Here is a 15,787-nt window from a genome sequence, read left to right as displayed (position 1 = left end):
TACATGTTTTTCAGTCCATTTTAAAAACATTTATGGGGAATGCACATGCGCGCGCGCGCACACACACACACACACACACACACACACACACACACACCATGGTGCTTGTGAAGGCTAGAGGTAACTTTTTTTATTATTATTATTCTCTATGTATTGAGCAAAAAACTAACAGAACAGGGAGGAAAATAAGTAACTTTTCAAAAGTGATGATCTTTACCAGATCACAAGCTAGAGTCCATTAGAGTCAGTTCTCAATAAAAATTATCAAGATGTGCAAAAGCAAGATTCACATGATGAAGTCTGGATTATATAATGAGGATATTGTGAAAACAAATCAAGGCTACAGACAAAGCATCCAAAAATATTGTTGCAGTTATACCTTGGACACAACCATGGTCTTCTACAAAAGTAGATCTTACATACAAACAAAGAAAGAACATGAGACTATATCCTGAGGCAAACCAGAAGATCTGCTGCACTCAGAGCATTCAGTAAGCACCCTCCCAAAGTCCCATAGCTGCCCCTGGGCGCCTAGTAGACCCGGATACCCATCACACACCAAACCCCGCACTGGTGAATACCAATCCCTTTCTGCCTGGTTCTTTCTATTAGCTAGTCTGTTCCCTGGAAGACATCATACCCTGAGGCATACCAGAAGAACCACTGTTCTCAGAGCATTTGAAACCACATCCTGAAGCATCCCAGGAGATCTGCTATTCCCAGGGCACAACAGCTTGAAGGCATCCTAGGAGTTCCTGGGCAACTGGGCAACCCAACTGACACCACAGTCTGAAGACCTTCTGGGGGCTCTGTGGCACGGAATACTATTGACCCAAAAGACTGAAAGCCGCCCTGGTATTTGGCTACAAACAGGGAAACAGAAACCATAGTCCAAAGGCCATCTGAAGAACAACATCACACAGGACAACAGTTTGACTGCTCCTCTGAAGATCCAACTGTCTGAAGCCCTCCCAGAAGGTCTACTGCAGCCAGGGTAACAGATGAGCAACTTCTCTGCCCTACCTTCTACTTGGAAAGCCCCACAGGAGATCTTCTATAGTAAGGGCTACAGGCCTACCAGTAGAGCTGTTGTAACCCAGGGACAAAAGAGGCAGACTCAAGAGTCACTGAGACCAGCAAACACCAAAGAAACAATATGACAAGAGGCAAGTGCAAGAGCATAAGTAACAGAAACCATATATATATATATATATATATATATATATATATATATATATATTCGTTTATATTGGTTGCATATATATATATGCAACATCAGAACCCAGTTCTCCCACTACAACAAGCCCTGAATACATCAACACACCTGAAAATCAGGAAGCTAACCTAAAATCCTATCTCATGAAGATAATAAAGTTCTTTAAGGAGAATATAAATAACTCACTGAAAGAAATACAGGAAAACACAGGTAAACATGCAGAAATCCTTGAAGAGGAAACAAATAAATCCCTTAAAGAAAATACAGGAAAAACACAATTAAACAGATGAAGGAATTACATAGAGTGGTCCAAGAACTAAATGTGGAAGTAAAAACAATAAAGAAAACAAAAATGGAGACAAACCTGGAAATGGAAAATCTAGTAACAAAGGTCAGGAATAACAGATGTAAGTATCTCCAACAGACTACAAAAGATAGAAGAGAGAATCTCAGGTGAAGAAGATACCTTAGAAGAGACTGACACAACTAACAAACAAAATTCAAAACATGAAAAACACCTAACCCAAAATATCCAGGAAATTCAAGACATAATGAAAAGACCAAATCTAATGCAAAGGTGGACCTGTCAGAATTACACCAGACTTCTCAACAGAGACTATGAAAGCCAGAAGAGCCTGGACAGAGGTCTTGGAGACCCTAAGAACACAAATCCAGCCCTGGCTATTATACCCAGCAAAACTCTCAACAACATAGATGCAGGACAAAACTAAATTCAAACACTATCTACCTACCCATCCAGCTCTACAGAGGAACCTAGAAGGAAAAGTCCAAAACAAAAAACATACTGACAAAAAAGAAAAGACAAGATATTAATTATCTCACAACAAAACCAAAAGGAGAGAACCACAAACACATAAATCTGCATATAAAAACAAATATAACAGGAAACAACAGTCATCTGTCTTTAATATCTCTCAATATTATAGACTCAACTTACCTATTAAAAACCATAATCTACCCAGTATAGGGGAATGCAGGGGTGGGGGGTGGGTGAGAGGTGGATGGGGAGGGGAACACCCTTATAGAAGAAGGGGAGTGGGATGAGATAGGGGGCTTATGTCCTGTAAACCAGGAACAACATTTGAAATGCTAAAAAACAAAAATAAGCTTACAGACTGGATATGCAAGAAGCACACCTCAATAACAAAGACAGACACTATCTCAGTATAAAAGGATGGAAAAAGGTCTTCCAAGCAAATGGTCCCAAGAAACTAGTTGGAGCTGCCATCCTAATAACCAGTAAAATAGACTTTCAACCAAAAATTATCAAGCATGATGAGGAAAAACACTTCATATTCATCAAAGGGAAAATCCACTAAGGAAAGTCTCGATTCTAAACATCTATGTCCCAAATGCAAGGACACCCACATTCATAAAAAGAAACTTTAATAAAGCTCAAAACACACATTGAACTCCACATAATAAAAGTGGGAGACTTCAAAACCCCACTCTCACCATAACAGCAAAAACAACAGAAAGCCCACATATACATGAAAAATGAACAACACTCTACTCAATGATAATTTGGTCTGGGAAGAAATAATGAAAGAAATTAAAGACTTCCTGGGATTTAAAGAAAATGTTGACACATCATACCCAAATTTATAGGATAAAATGAAAGCAGTGCTAAGAGGAAAATTCATAGCACTAAGTGCCCTGGTAAAGAAACTGGAGAGATCTCACAGTAGCAACTTTACAGCACACCTGAGAGCTCTAGAACAAAAAGAAGCAAGCTCACCCAAGAGGAGTAGAAGGCAGGAAATAGTCCAACTCGGGGCTGAAATCAATCAAATAGAAACAAAGAGAACAATACAAAGAATCAACAATGCCAAAAGCTGATTCTTTGATAGAATCAACAAGTTAGATAATCCCTAGCCAAACTAACTAAAGGGCCCAGAGGCAGTGAATACTTTCAAATTCACAAAATCAGAAATGAAAAGAGACATGTAAGAACAGAAACACAGGAAATTCAAAGAATCAACAGATCCTACTACAAAAGCCTATACTAAACAAAACTGGAAAATCCAGATGAAATGGATGATTTTCTAGACAGATACCACATACCAAAGTTAAATCAAGAGCAGGTAAACTATCTAAACAGGATGATATCTCATAAGAAAATAGAAGAAATCATTAAAAACCTCCCGACCAAAAAAGCACAGGGCCAGAGGAATTTAGTGCAGAACTCTAGAAGTCCTTCACAGAAGATCTGATACCAATATTCCTCAAACTATCCCATAAAATAGAAACAAAAGGAGTATTACCTAATTCAGCCTATGAAGCCACAATTACTCTAAACCACACAAGGACTCAACCAAAAAATAGTACTTCAGACCAATCTGGCTTATGAATATTGATGAAAAAATAATCAATAAAATTCTTGCAAACTGAATCCAAGAACACATCAAAACCATCATTAACCATGATCAAGTAGACTTCATGCCAGGGATACAAGGGTAGTTCAATATACAAAAATCCACTAATGTAATCCACTACATTAACAAAGTCAAAGAAAAAACACATGATCAGCTCCTGAGATGCAGAAAAATCATTTAAAAAAATACAACACCCCTTCATGTTAAAAGTATTGGAGAGATCAGGAATTTAAGACCCATACCTAAACATAATAAAAGCAATTTACTGCAAACTAATAGCCAATACCAAATTAAATGAAGAGATGCTTGAAACAAATCCCATTAAAACCTGGGACAAGACAAGTAAGCCCACTCTCCCCATACCTATTCAATATAGTACTATTGCTAGCTAGAACAATAAGAAAACAGAGAGAGACCAGGGGATACAAATTAGTAAAGAAGAAATAAAGGTATCACTATTTGCAGATGATATGATAGTATACATAAACAGCCTCAAAAATTCTACCAGAGAACTTCTCTAGAGAATTCTACCAGAGTTGATAAACAACTTCAGCAGAGTGACCAAATATAAAATTTACTCAAATAAATCAGTGGCCTTCTTTTATATAAATGATAAATAGGCTGAGAAAGAAATTAGGGAAACAATTCTCTTCACTGTAGCCAGAAATAATATAAAATATTTTGGGGTAACTCTAACCAAACAAGTGAAAGATCTATATGACAATAATTTCAAGTCTCTCAAGAAAGAAATTGAGGAAAATCTCAGAAAATGGAGAGATCTCCCAGGTTCATGGATTGGCAGAATTAACATTGGCCATACTACCAAAGGCAATGTACAAATTCAATGCAATCCCCATCAAAACCCAACACAATTCTTCAAAGACATGGAAAGAGCAATTCTCAAAATCATCTGGAAAGGCAAAAAAAAAAAAAAAAAAAAAAAAGAAAGAAAGAAAGAAAAAAGAAAACAAACCAAAACAGAATAGCATAAACAATTCTTAACAACAAATAACAGACTCAAAGACCCTAGATGAAATGCCCTACAGTGTGGAGAGGGAAATTGTACAACCCACCTCCAGCAGAAAGACAGGGCATAAAGTTTGGGATGGAGTTGCTAGCTCACAGACAAAACTCTGACCCACAATTGTTCCTGTCTGAAAGAACTGTAGGGATGGAAATGGAGAAGAGCCTGAGGAAAATAAGGTCCAGAAACAGGCTCAAAGTGGGTTCCAGCTCAAGGGGAGGCCCTGAGACCTGACACTATTACTGAGACTATGGGGCACTCACATAAAGGGACCTATCATGACAGCCCTCCGAAGGAAGAACGCAACAAGCAGCTGAGAGAGTCAGATGCAGATATTTGCACCCAACCAATGAACAGAAGCTGCTGACTCCTCTGGTTGAATTAGGGAAAAGCTGGAGGAAGCTGAGGAGGAAGGCAACCGTGTAAGAGAGCCAGGATTCTCAGTTCACCTGGACCCTCAAGATCTCTCAGACACTGGATCACCAACCAGGCAGCATACACCAGCTGATATGAGGCCCGCAACACATAGACAGCAGAGAACTAATGAGTCTGGGTTCAGTCAGAGAAGATGCACCTAACCCTCCAGAGACTGGAGGCCCCAGGGAGTTTAAAGTGTGATGAGTGGGGTAGGTGGGGTGTGTCATCCTTGTGAAGACAGGGCGGGCAGGGAGGAGCTGTGGGATGTGGAACAGCCAGAGGGTGGACTGGGATGGAAATAATATCTGGAGTGTAAAAATAAATAAACAAACAAACAGCAAAGCTTTCAGCTGAAGGCAGCAGTCCTTTAAAGGGACATCCCTGGCAGTCCAATGAGTAGAAAATTTAAGTATAGTAATCTCACAACAATGCTGAAGAATGTGATGTCGCAATCAGTGGAGTCTTCCTCAACTAAGATTGCCTCATGTTCCCCAACCTTGGCCACTTCTACTTTCCCTGAAGGCTCCTCTCATAATTAAAGTTGCCCAAACTGCTGCTGTACTTTCTACTAGGAGGATTACAAATCTGTCTGGCAACACCTTTTGGTCCTCCTGCAGATTTCTTAGGTTGTAAACCTGAACTTTTTAGTGACACTGGTTCTCTTTTGCCCAATCTCAACTCTCTGTCCAGGACAATGTTACTGTGCTCTTTGTCGCGGGGAGGGCGGTAATGGGGGAGGATGGGGAAGGGGAACACCCATATAGAAGGGGAGGGGAGGGGTTAGGGGGATGTTGGCCCGGAAACCGGGAAGGGGAATAACAATCGAAATGTAAATAGGAAGTACTCAAGTTAATAAAAGATAAAACACAAATTTAAAAAAAAAAAAGGAGGAATGTGGAAGAGATCCTTGATTAAAACATTGATATTGTTGGTTATTTTCAATGCAACAACTTGGATCTCTGTTCTCTCTTTTTAAGGCCTCGCCTGTTTTACCCTGGAGAGCCAAACGAAGTTGTCTGGTATAAAGCTGAAGGTCCCGTACAAAGTACTGCAGCCTAATTTCCACATCCTTGAACTTTTCCTCATTCAGTCTGGCTGTTGGGAAGTCTGGAAGTTTTCGGCCCAACTGATGAAAACTGTACAATAGCTCTCCACATAACCGAACTGCAGCTTGGGCTCTGCATCCCCAGCCTTCTCTCCATTTTCTGCTTCTTCTGGAGGGAGAGGCATATACTCCAGTAACTCATCAACAGTTTTCTTAAATGTGTTTCTAGTTTTTCCATGCTACCACAAAACGAACTCATCTCTGCCAACAACTTTAATGCCTCCAACTGTGTATCAAAACCTTTCACTTCGGTAGCTAGGATAGTGAGATCAGGGAGAACTCGCTCACAGAAAAGTATCACAAGTCTTGTAGAATGGACATTTTTAGAGAGGAGAGTCACAGCCTGACCCATGCTGTGCGGTAGCCTGTCCACACAGTCAGAGTCTGAGGGGCTGAAGGTCTGCTCCAGGTCAGCCTGTCCTACCACCAGCTCTAACCAGATGCTGTCTCCCACTCACTGTCTGTAAGCTTTCTACCCCAGACAGTATCTTAATGAACAAAACAAACTCTTCACCGGTCTCATGCTCTAGGTCCTTTCTGGATTCAGTGGGTGTGAGCTCCTCCACTTCCTTAGTTAACAAACACTTCATCTGGGAGCATCTTAATTTGTGGACAGGAATTTGCTTGTTCTCTAACAAATGTCTTCTCCGTGAAGAATCTGGCTGAACAAGGCACTAATGTTCCTTTTACATCCATCTTAAATATACTTAACAGAGCATTGTTCACCAAATTAAATTCTGCAGAGCCATCCGTCTGCAGAAGCTGGGTCAGTATATCTGCTACTCTTGGAAGGTTTTTCTCCTGTGGCAAACTGAGGCAGCTCTTTAATTGCTTGACTCTTCATCCTCACAGAGGTCTAACTGTGCATCGATAGCAGAATCAGACAGCACTGGAAAATGCTTAAAGAATTTTGGTATAAACTGAGCTGCTAATTGTTCTTCTTTGGTGCTGCCTTTCATGTCATCCAGTATCACTTGGTAGGCATCTTTATGCTGCCCCACTGCTTGGTGGCATCGGTGAGGATGCTGTAGTTGTGGTACAGCTTCTCCACCTTCGGCATGCAGAGCGCCAAGTTTGCCCACCACGTTATTGGTACCACAGCCACCTCCACGGTGGTATTTAAGCCATTGACCGCACTATTACCTAGAGACAGCATTCAGAAGTTGAGTCTCTCCTTATATCAAGTAGGTCCTGAGGATCAAATGTATTTATGACATCAACTGCACAAAAACAACTGACTGGAGTCCAAATGCCCTTTCCTTTCTTCCTTCTCCTATTCTGGTATACTTAGCAGTGGCTAGAAAAATGAGAGTCTCTATTTGTCAGCCTTCTTTGCAGCAAGAGATGGCCAGAAAGCACAGATCTTGTAATGAGAGAGGAGCAGAAGTTCAGGGGATTCTCTGTTTTCATCACATAAAGAAAAAGAAAAATTGAATTGCAGCCACACTAACAATGATATTACAGGTTATTTAATTGATTCCAGTAGCCATCTCCCTCCATGTATCTTGTGATGGGAGAAAAAAATAAGATTCCAACTGTAATCATTACTCTTGGCCAAGTGTTTCATTGCTTCAACTTCCTTTTGGTTTTTTTTTTTAAGATTTATTTTTATTTTCTTTATGTGTGTGCTTGCCACATGTACAGTGGTGCCTGCAAAGGCCAGAGAGAGGTGTCATATCCTCTGGAGATGAACTTGCAAGCTGTTGTAAAACATGCAAAATGGGTATTAAGAACGGAACTCGAATCCTCTGGAAGAGCAGCAAGCGCTCTTAACTGCTGCGCCATCTCTCCAACTACTCGATACTTCAGTTTCTAATCATGACTAATAAAAATCCCAACCTTGTGCTGTTAATCAAGCCAATACCGTCTATGTCCCTGTAGCCGACATCAGACATTGTGTGAGTAATAGCACATTTTCTAAACATAAATCTTGGACTTCAAATTCATAAAAACAGATCCTTCTAAAATAAGGTCAATTGTTGATTGCAGATTAGTCAGTCCCATATGTAGAAATTGTCTCCTATGAACTATGCTATTTAAGTGTCAAGAAAATCAGAATTAATACATGCATTTCCAAATGATCTCTTGTCACTTGGCTACCAGGTAAATATCAAGTAACAGAGAGCAAGACTAATACCTACTTAAAAGGCGTAAAACTTTCAGAAAAATAACTTCCCCAAAAGCAGGGCTCCTATCCATCCTTTTACTTCTAAAGCTCTGCTGTCCTCAAGTTGCTCCTAATTTAGAGAATGTTAGGCCTACTACAATGATTCACTGTGAAATTGCGTTTGGAAGCAACTGAAGTAAAATTGCCTTCACAGATTTTTGTATCATAGAGGAAAAAAAAAAACCTGCTTTGAAGGTAGATAAACAATTCTGAGTCTAAGCACCTAGGGTGATTTTTCATGCTGTCTTTGAAGTTTCCCTTCATATATCAGAGGGAAGTTGCAGTAAAGTGCTTGGTACAGACAATGAAATGTATTAGATGTTCATTAAACTTTTAGTAATTGGTCTTTTTGTGTAGTGCCTCGTATAATTTTAAGCATCCCTTCATAAACTCAGGGAAAGAAGCACCACAGTCTGTTCAGTCTGGCTCATATTTAACTCCAAATGACTCTGGTCACAAACAAAGTCATTTTTAATAATCTATAATCGCTAAGAATTAGGCAATATTGTGGTGAGGGCAGCCATTGATCTTGATGCGATGTCTGACCAGGCTGAGCAAATACAAGTTCAACTATACTCCCAAGTTCAACAACAGCTAGCTGAGTAAACAGCAGAGATCCCCAGTGAGGTGTTTGTTACACCTGCATATAATCTGAATAAGGTGTCGATGCGGTGTCCTCTTGGCCTTCACATTATTTGTAAATGTTAGATTAGTCAAGGAGGTCCATTTGTCAGCCTTTGCCTCCAAATGTTCACCACCAGTGAGAAGTGAGCTCATGTATCATCCTTCATATTCACTTCCTCTCAGCAACTTGTTCAACAGGTATTGGAGGACTTCCTGCATGGTAGGCATGTGAGATGCAAAGGTTAACGAGAAAAGGCACCTGCCCCCATCATGAGCATTCAATAACCTCTAAAGTTAGCCTCTGTACAAACATGATGGTCAGTTAGTCCATTGTAGAAGCTGTGGGAAAGAAATGCTCTTCAGCTCAAGATGCTTATTAACATCAAAGTTTCGCCCCTCCCCTGACTTCCAGGTGAAAATGTCTCTAAGCAAATACAGTACTGGAGGAATGGAAGTTGCAGACAGGTTATCTAGACTTTACTGAACTAAGATGATGAACACAAGCAGAGAAAACACAGAGTTATGGACCTTTTAGTGTCTTGAAGCCTGGTTCTGAATTTCCATAGCTCTTGTCCATGAAAGGATTCCGGTAGGCAGCCTGAAAGTTTGTCTCATGCTCCTGCAAGGAAAGTAGGCTCATCAAGAACAGGAGTTGCAACTAATCCCTAGTAAACCGAAAGCTCCGTGCCCAACAGTGGACATTTTATGTGTAGCTACTGCATTTCTTCTCCTTGCAAATACTGAGTGACCAGAAACAAGTGATTAATCTAAACATTCAAATAAATAAATGTGATGCTACATCATAAGGCAGTGCCATTGGTTGAGCAATAAGTTTACCATGGTACAAAAAACAGATGTTGACAAAAACTCTTTCCAGAAATCATCTCACATCTTGACCCTTGAACTATAATATAGTTCCAAGTTGTATCTACATGGGGAGGAACCAAGGAGGAACTAGCATTTCCAACAATAGGGGAGGAGATAATGTGGAGGGAATAAGAAAATGACGGGTGGGTAAGTTTTCCATGCACGTAAAAAAGATCAAGCAAACTTGGTGTGGGTAGGAGTGAGAAAAGACAGAAAAGTTGAAAAGAAACTTAAATTTAAATCAGCTATGGAACCCTTTTGTGCCTGATTAAAAACCAGCAGAAAAAGAAGCGACGTCAAAGACAATGGTGAGGGCTCACAATCCCAGGCTGAAGTAGGCATGTCACGAATCTGTAGAGTGAGACCTTGACTCCAAAGTGGGGAGGCAAAAAAATAAAAACAAGTCATTGAAGCTCAATTTGTTTCATGAAAGAATATATTTTAACTCACTATGGATGATAAAATAGAGAAATGGTATATCAAAAAATGTCCATACTTTGACTTCTCTGAAAAACTTGGATGCAAAAAAAATCGTGGAAGCTCAGTCCAATGGCTTTCTGACAGGAACATATGCTCCAGGTAAGTGCAGGCCCTGCCCAACCCCCTTCCCTCACCCTTGGTCTTTCAATAGGACTTGGAACACAAATTTTCTTGTTGTTGTTGTTGTTGTGGTGGTGGTGGTGGTGGTGGTGGTGGTGGTGGTGGTGGTGGTGGTGGTGGTTGTCATTGTTTAACTCTGAGCTTAATAACAGAAAGAAGCACATATTTTAATAGGACACTAATGAAGATCAAGTTAGTTAAAGTTCCAAGGGAGTGTAAAACAAGGGACCCACATACATTTTGTCCAAACTAGCAAAATAATACTAATAATTTAAAGTCCATGCCATTCAAGTAGTTTTAATATTTAACTGTATTTATTTTTGTGTGCTTTCATGTATAGACATGTGTGCAGACTTGTATGTGAAAATCAGAAGATAATGAATGGGAGTCAGTTCTCTCTTTACACCATCTTGGCTCTGGAGATAAAGCTCAAGGAGTCATCTCAGTAGCAGGACTTTTATCTGCTGAGCCATTCTGCTTAGCCCAGAAGTGAAAGAACAAATAAAATGAACCCCCTGAAACTTAAGTTTTCCATTATCCAACTCTCTTTTTTTTTATGTTTTGTAAAGAGAATTTTAATGTCATGTAGCCCACTTCTAGGAAGCTATCGACAATAAATTTGATTCAGATGAACACTGCTAAATAATTAAAATAAATCAACAAACTAAGAACAACTAAAAAGTAAAAAAGAAATCTTTCTTGTAATGTGCATTAAACACCTGCTCTGCTCGAATGGGTTAAATGAAATTTTATCCTAAATATGTGCTGTTTTCATTCACTTCCACTTGTGTTTTGCTGTGGTTTATGCCTTTGCCTGATGGAAATTAACTTTGTCCTCAAGTCTGACAAAAACTGAGTTTAATAATATGACATGCATCATTACAGTCCACTAAATTAAAAACAAATTAATACTTTATCCTCAAGTGACTCTTACTTTAATCCAGAAGCTCTTATTGCAAGAGATTTATTAAAGGGCCCCGAAGTTGGATTGGTTTAATTTAACTGTTCTTTATTAAGTTTACTGGTCAACGCTGTTTGAGATTTTTCCAGTATGTGTACCTAGGATGTAAAAAGATGTGATGTGGTTGATGGAATTGAAGTTGTGAAATCCTTTAAAGCAAAACATTGGTAACATGGAATTGTGAGCAGCTCAATCTCACACAGTCATGATGAATGACCCCAAAGGACCTGAAAATGATTGACAAGGGGAAGGGAAACTTCAGATAACTGAGCACTTTCTACATTTCAGATGGCAGTTAAAGCTTTCCATTTATTATAGACATTTATAAAGCAGTTAGATAAACATATGAGATGCTGGCCCTTAATTTAATAGAGGTCTACAAACATTTACTATTGTTGTAAGACCCCCGAAGTGGCCCTACCTCAGGAGTGCCACCCACAGAGCACGGATTGACAAAGTGACTGCTGCAATAGCATGAGGTTTTTTAATCCATGTACGTGGGGTTGCTCATCCACGCAGGGAGAGGCAACCCCGAACCCAAAAAGCACACAACTTTTATTAGTTACAGAGGGCAGACTTCAGCAACAGGATTAGCTAGCCTATTCTCATTGGTGGTACATAGGACAAAGGATCTGGTCAGGTATTGACTGGCCTGCTTGAGGGGCTGTTTTCGGCTCAATTATTCACTTTCCTCATCTAGCCCTACACCTTGCCTTGGAGAATCACTGGGAAAGGGCTAAGTTGGCACATCCCTTAGAGGAGGGGTGAAACTGGTTGGTCGGGCAGGGTCAGGATGACATCTTGCGGTTGTTCTCTGAATTTACCACAGGGAGGGGTAGGGGGTCTTTCCGAGAACAGTTGTATTTGTTTTGTCTTGATTAGCTTAGTCAGAATTGCCTCGATATCTTGATCACCAATACTTTATCATCTCACTGGGCATCCTGACGTCAGATGTATCTCTCAGACAGTCACAAGCTTGTCATAGCCATTCTGACCCCCAGATGTAGTTAGTCCTCAGTACCTTGTTTTCACCGCTTTGCTTTTCACATCTATGAAACTTTATTTCTTCACTATCACACTATAAATGTCACCAGACTTTGAACCCAAGACTTCCCTACTTCCAAGGGTATGCTTTGCGGGAAAAAGAAAGAGAGCTAGCAGATCAAGAGTTTTTCATATAAATTTAGGCCCAGTGATACAAACCCAGCATGTAGGAGGCTGAGACAGGAGGGTGACTGTAAAGCCAGACTGAACTTCACGAAAAGCCCATGATTGAAAAAGAAAGAATATTTTTAAAGAGAAAAGCTTACTAAGCACTATTTAATCCTGCTGAATGGCAGCTGCTAATCTCAGCTTGAGAACCTAAAGTTAGAGGTACACTCCTGGGAGAGAGAGAGAGAGAGAGAGAGAGAGAGAGAGAGAGAGAGAGAGAGAGAGAGAGAGGGAGAGAAAGACAATGAATAGCCTCATAACTTACCCATCTTCACCAGCACTCTAAAGCAGATTGTATACACTGGTAAATCTTGTAAAAAGAAATCCTGTAACCAAAAAACACCAGTTCCTGGTTGCTTCAATATTTCACCAGGTTTCAGGAAATGCTGTAAATTAGCCCTACTAAACACTCAATTCATTTACCTGGATATGTGGGTAGGTGAAAGATAAAATAAGGCTGAAACAGATTAAAGGAACAATCAAACAAGATGGACATGGTGGCAGCTTGAAACAGCAAGATGACAAGCTGCAACACTTGCAGACGCAGCTACACAGTGAGGCCAAGGAAGCAGCTACTGGGTAGGACTCTGCACAGACCTCGAAGAGGAGGCAAGGTCTTAACACAAAAAAGAAAAGAAAAAATTCAATTAAGTGAAATTTAAAAGAGCTGCTTCTCCTTAATGGCGTCACATCACCTGTGGATTCACACAGTTACAAACCTACCTTCAAATTTTATTTCCTGCCCACTAGGAGAGGAAAAGGAAAGAAAGAATAAATGAGTGGAAGGAAGGAAGGAAGGAAGGAAGGAAGGAAGGAAGGAAGGAAGGAAGGAAGGAAGGAAGGAAGGAAGGAAAAAAGTCAGAAAATAATATCTTCAGCAAACTGAGCTACTAGCAATATCATTTATCAGAATTTTAAATGGAAACATTATTTTACTTGATGGCAGTGGCCCAGAGAGAGCACATTTACAGAGTCTCGATACCTATTTTCTATACAGACTTCACAATTTTCCCTTATTACAATAGCCTGTGCAGGAAGTACGTACCTCCTTCTCCGTACATTTCGAACTCCTTGAGGGAATGTTACAATTAATTTTATACAGCCTACTGTTCTTTCCTTTAAATAACAGCTCGTTGCCTTTATGAAGCAGATTACATATTTCACTAAAATTTCCATTTTATTCTTTTATCTGACTATCATTGTCTCATGAGGAGGAGCTAGATGGCACCATCCCAATTTTATAGATAAAGGCATAAAAGGAATCGTTTTATCAAACCACACAGCTATTCAGAGACATGAGAAGTAAAATTTTCTGATATAAGGAATACAATCCAAATTTTTCATTTATTTGTTTTCAAAAGAGAAAAGAAAGAAAGACAATGGCCATTTACAGATTACCTTCTTAAGTTGACTCTCCCTAAAGCATGGGTTAAGAATATATTGTCGGGGGGGGAACATACCACTTAGCCTGGGTAACTTTTAAAAGAATAATATAGCAAATTACTAAAGGAACTGACCTAACAGTGGTAGAAGTTCATTTCTGTGTCTCTTAGATTCAATTTTAGCTAGTAAAATGGTATGTTGACAGAATTTTGTAAGGACAAAATAAAGGCCATTGCTCTAGACTGAATTCATATTGATCACTTCACCCATAGTGAGATGGTATTTAGAGTAAAGGTCGTTGTTATTAACCACTGTTACATTAGAAGAGGGAAGGGCTCTCGTGGTAGAATTGGTGCAGTTAAAAAGAGAGGTGGGGAGATGCCACATGCAAGAAAGAAAGCCATATGAGGACGTAAGCATGAAGATAAGACTCACAAGGAACTTGACCATACTAGTAGCTTGATCTCAGCCTTCCAGACACCAGAACTATGAGAAAGTAACATCTGTTATGTAAGCCAGCCCGTCTACAATATTCTTTATATACACTGAACAGATGGAGAGAATCGCATAATTGCACAGGTGTTACATGTGGTCTCAATACACACAACTTAGCAACAATTCCTTGCTCAAGTTGAGTCTGATGTAATTTGAAAACTGTGGATTTGAAGCTCAGATAATAAGCCATCTTTACTGTCTTCGAAAGGAGACTCTACTGAAAATCCAGCTCCTGAAATTCTACCTTTAAGTAATATATCAAAATAAGGTTAAAATATGCATATATACACACATATACATATGCATATGCATATGAATATAAATATACACATACATATACATATACATATGTGTGTGTTGGAAACTTGGTAAGTGGTATTCACTTATTCCATTCAATAACTATACACAATGGTATTTCATATGGCAGTCCTTCTCTTTGGCTTAGTTAGGGTTTCCACTGCTGTGAAGAGACACCAAGAAAAAGGCAACTCTTATAAAGGACAGCATTTAATTGGGGCCAGTTTATAGGTTCAGAGGTTCTATCCATTATCTTCATCGGAGGAAACATGGCAGTATCCACACAGACATGGTGCTGGAGAAGGAACCAAGAGTTCTACATCTTGATCCAAAGGCAGTCATGAGAGGACTGTCTTCCAGGCAGCTAGGAGAAGGGTCTCAAAGCCCATACCCAAAATGACACATTTTCTCCAACGAGGCCATACCGACTCCAAAAATGCTGTACCTCCTATTAGTGTCACTCCCTATTTGTTTTCTAAACCTCCCAGTAGATACCTGAAGAATGCCTACTCTTATAATTTGTGGTCATTTCTATACTATTGAGCACATTCCATATCCTGTGGCCACAGTGCTCATGGCTTGAGATGAGTCAGCAGAACCAGAATGAATTTCTTCCTCGTTCTTTCTAATTTCACAGTTGGACTAGCTCTACCAGAGATCTTATTAACCTCAGTGTCCAACTGTTCGTTTACTTGTTACACTAAACCTTTTCATTCAAAGGAAATGCTTTACAGCTTCCCTCTAGGATATCCAAATTGCCAGCAACATTGTTATTGTCCTTCAGGAGCACCACTAAGTCAAATAAAAAAGGATGATTTCTTGAGGCCAGTCACTACACTATCACTGCAATTGACTTGATAACTGAACCAGCTTTAGCTTATTCCTGAGCAATATATAAAGTGTAGACCTACTGGGTAAAATAAGGATTCATGTAGTAGATAGGATGGAGGAGAAGGAGAAGAGATTTTTGTCCAAATGCTCAGAATGGTAGGTAAGTTAACATTTCTGCTGATTTCTGGAATT

The 15,787-nt window shown here is 39.7% G+C and overlaps 1 pseudogene; it reads right to left on the bottom strand.

Annotated features, from left to right (window-relative positions):
• Positions 1-5,560: 5,560 nt before the first annotated feature.
• LOC116910181 lies at positions 5,561-7,218 on the bottom strand (annotated as a pseudogene).
• Positions 7,219-15,787: the final 8,569 nt, after the last annotated feature.

The sequence above is a fragment of the Rattus rattus genome, chromosome 9 (genome assembly GCF_011064425.1).
Source record: "Rattus rattus isolate New Zealand chromosome 9, Rrattus_CSIRO_v1, whole genome shotgun sequence".
NCBI lineage: Eukaryota > Metazoa > Chordata > Mammalia > Rodentia > Muridae > Rattus > Rattus rattus.
Note: the sequence above shows the minus strand (reverse complement) of the source record. Positions and strands in the feature narration are given on the sequence as shown.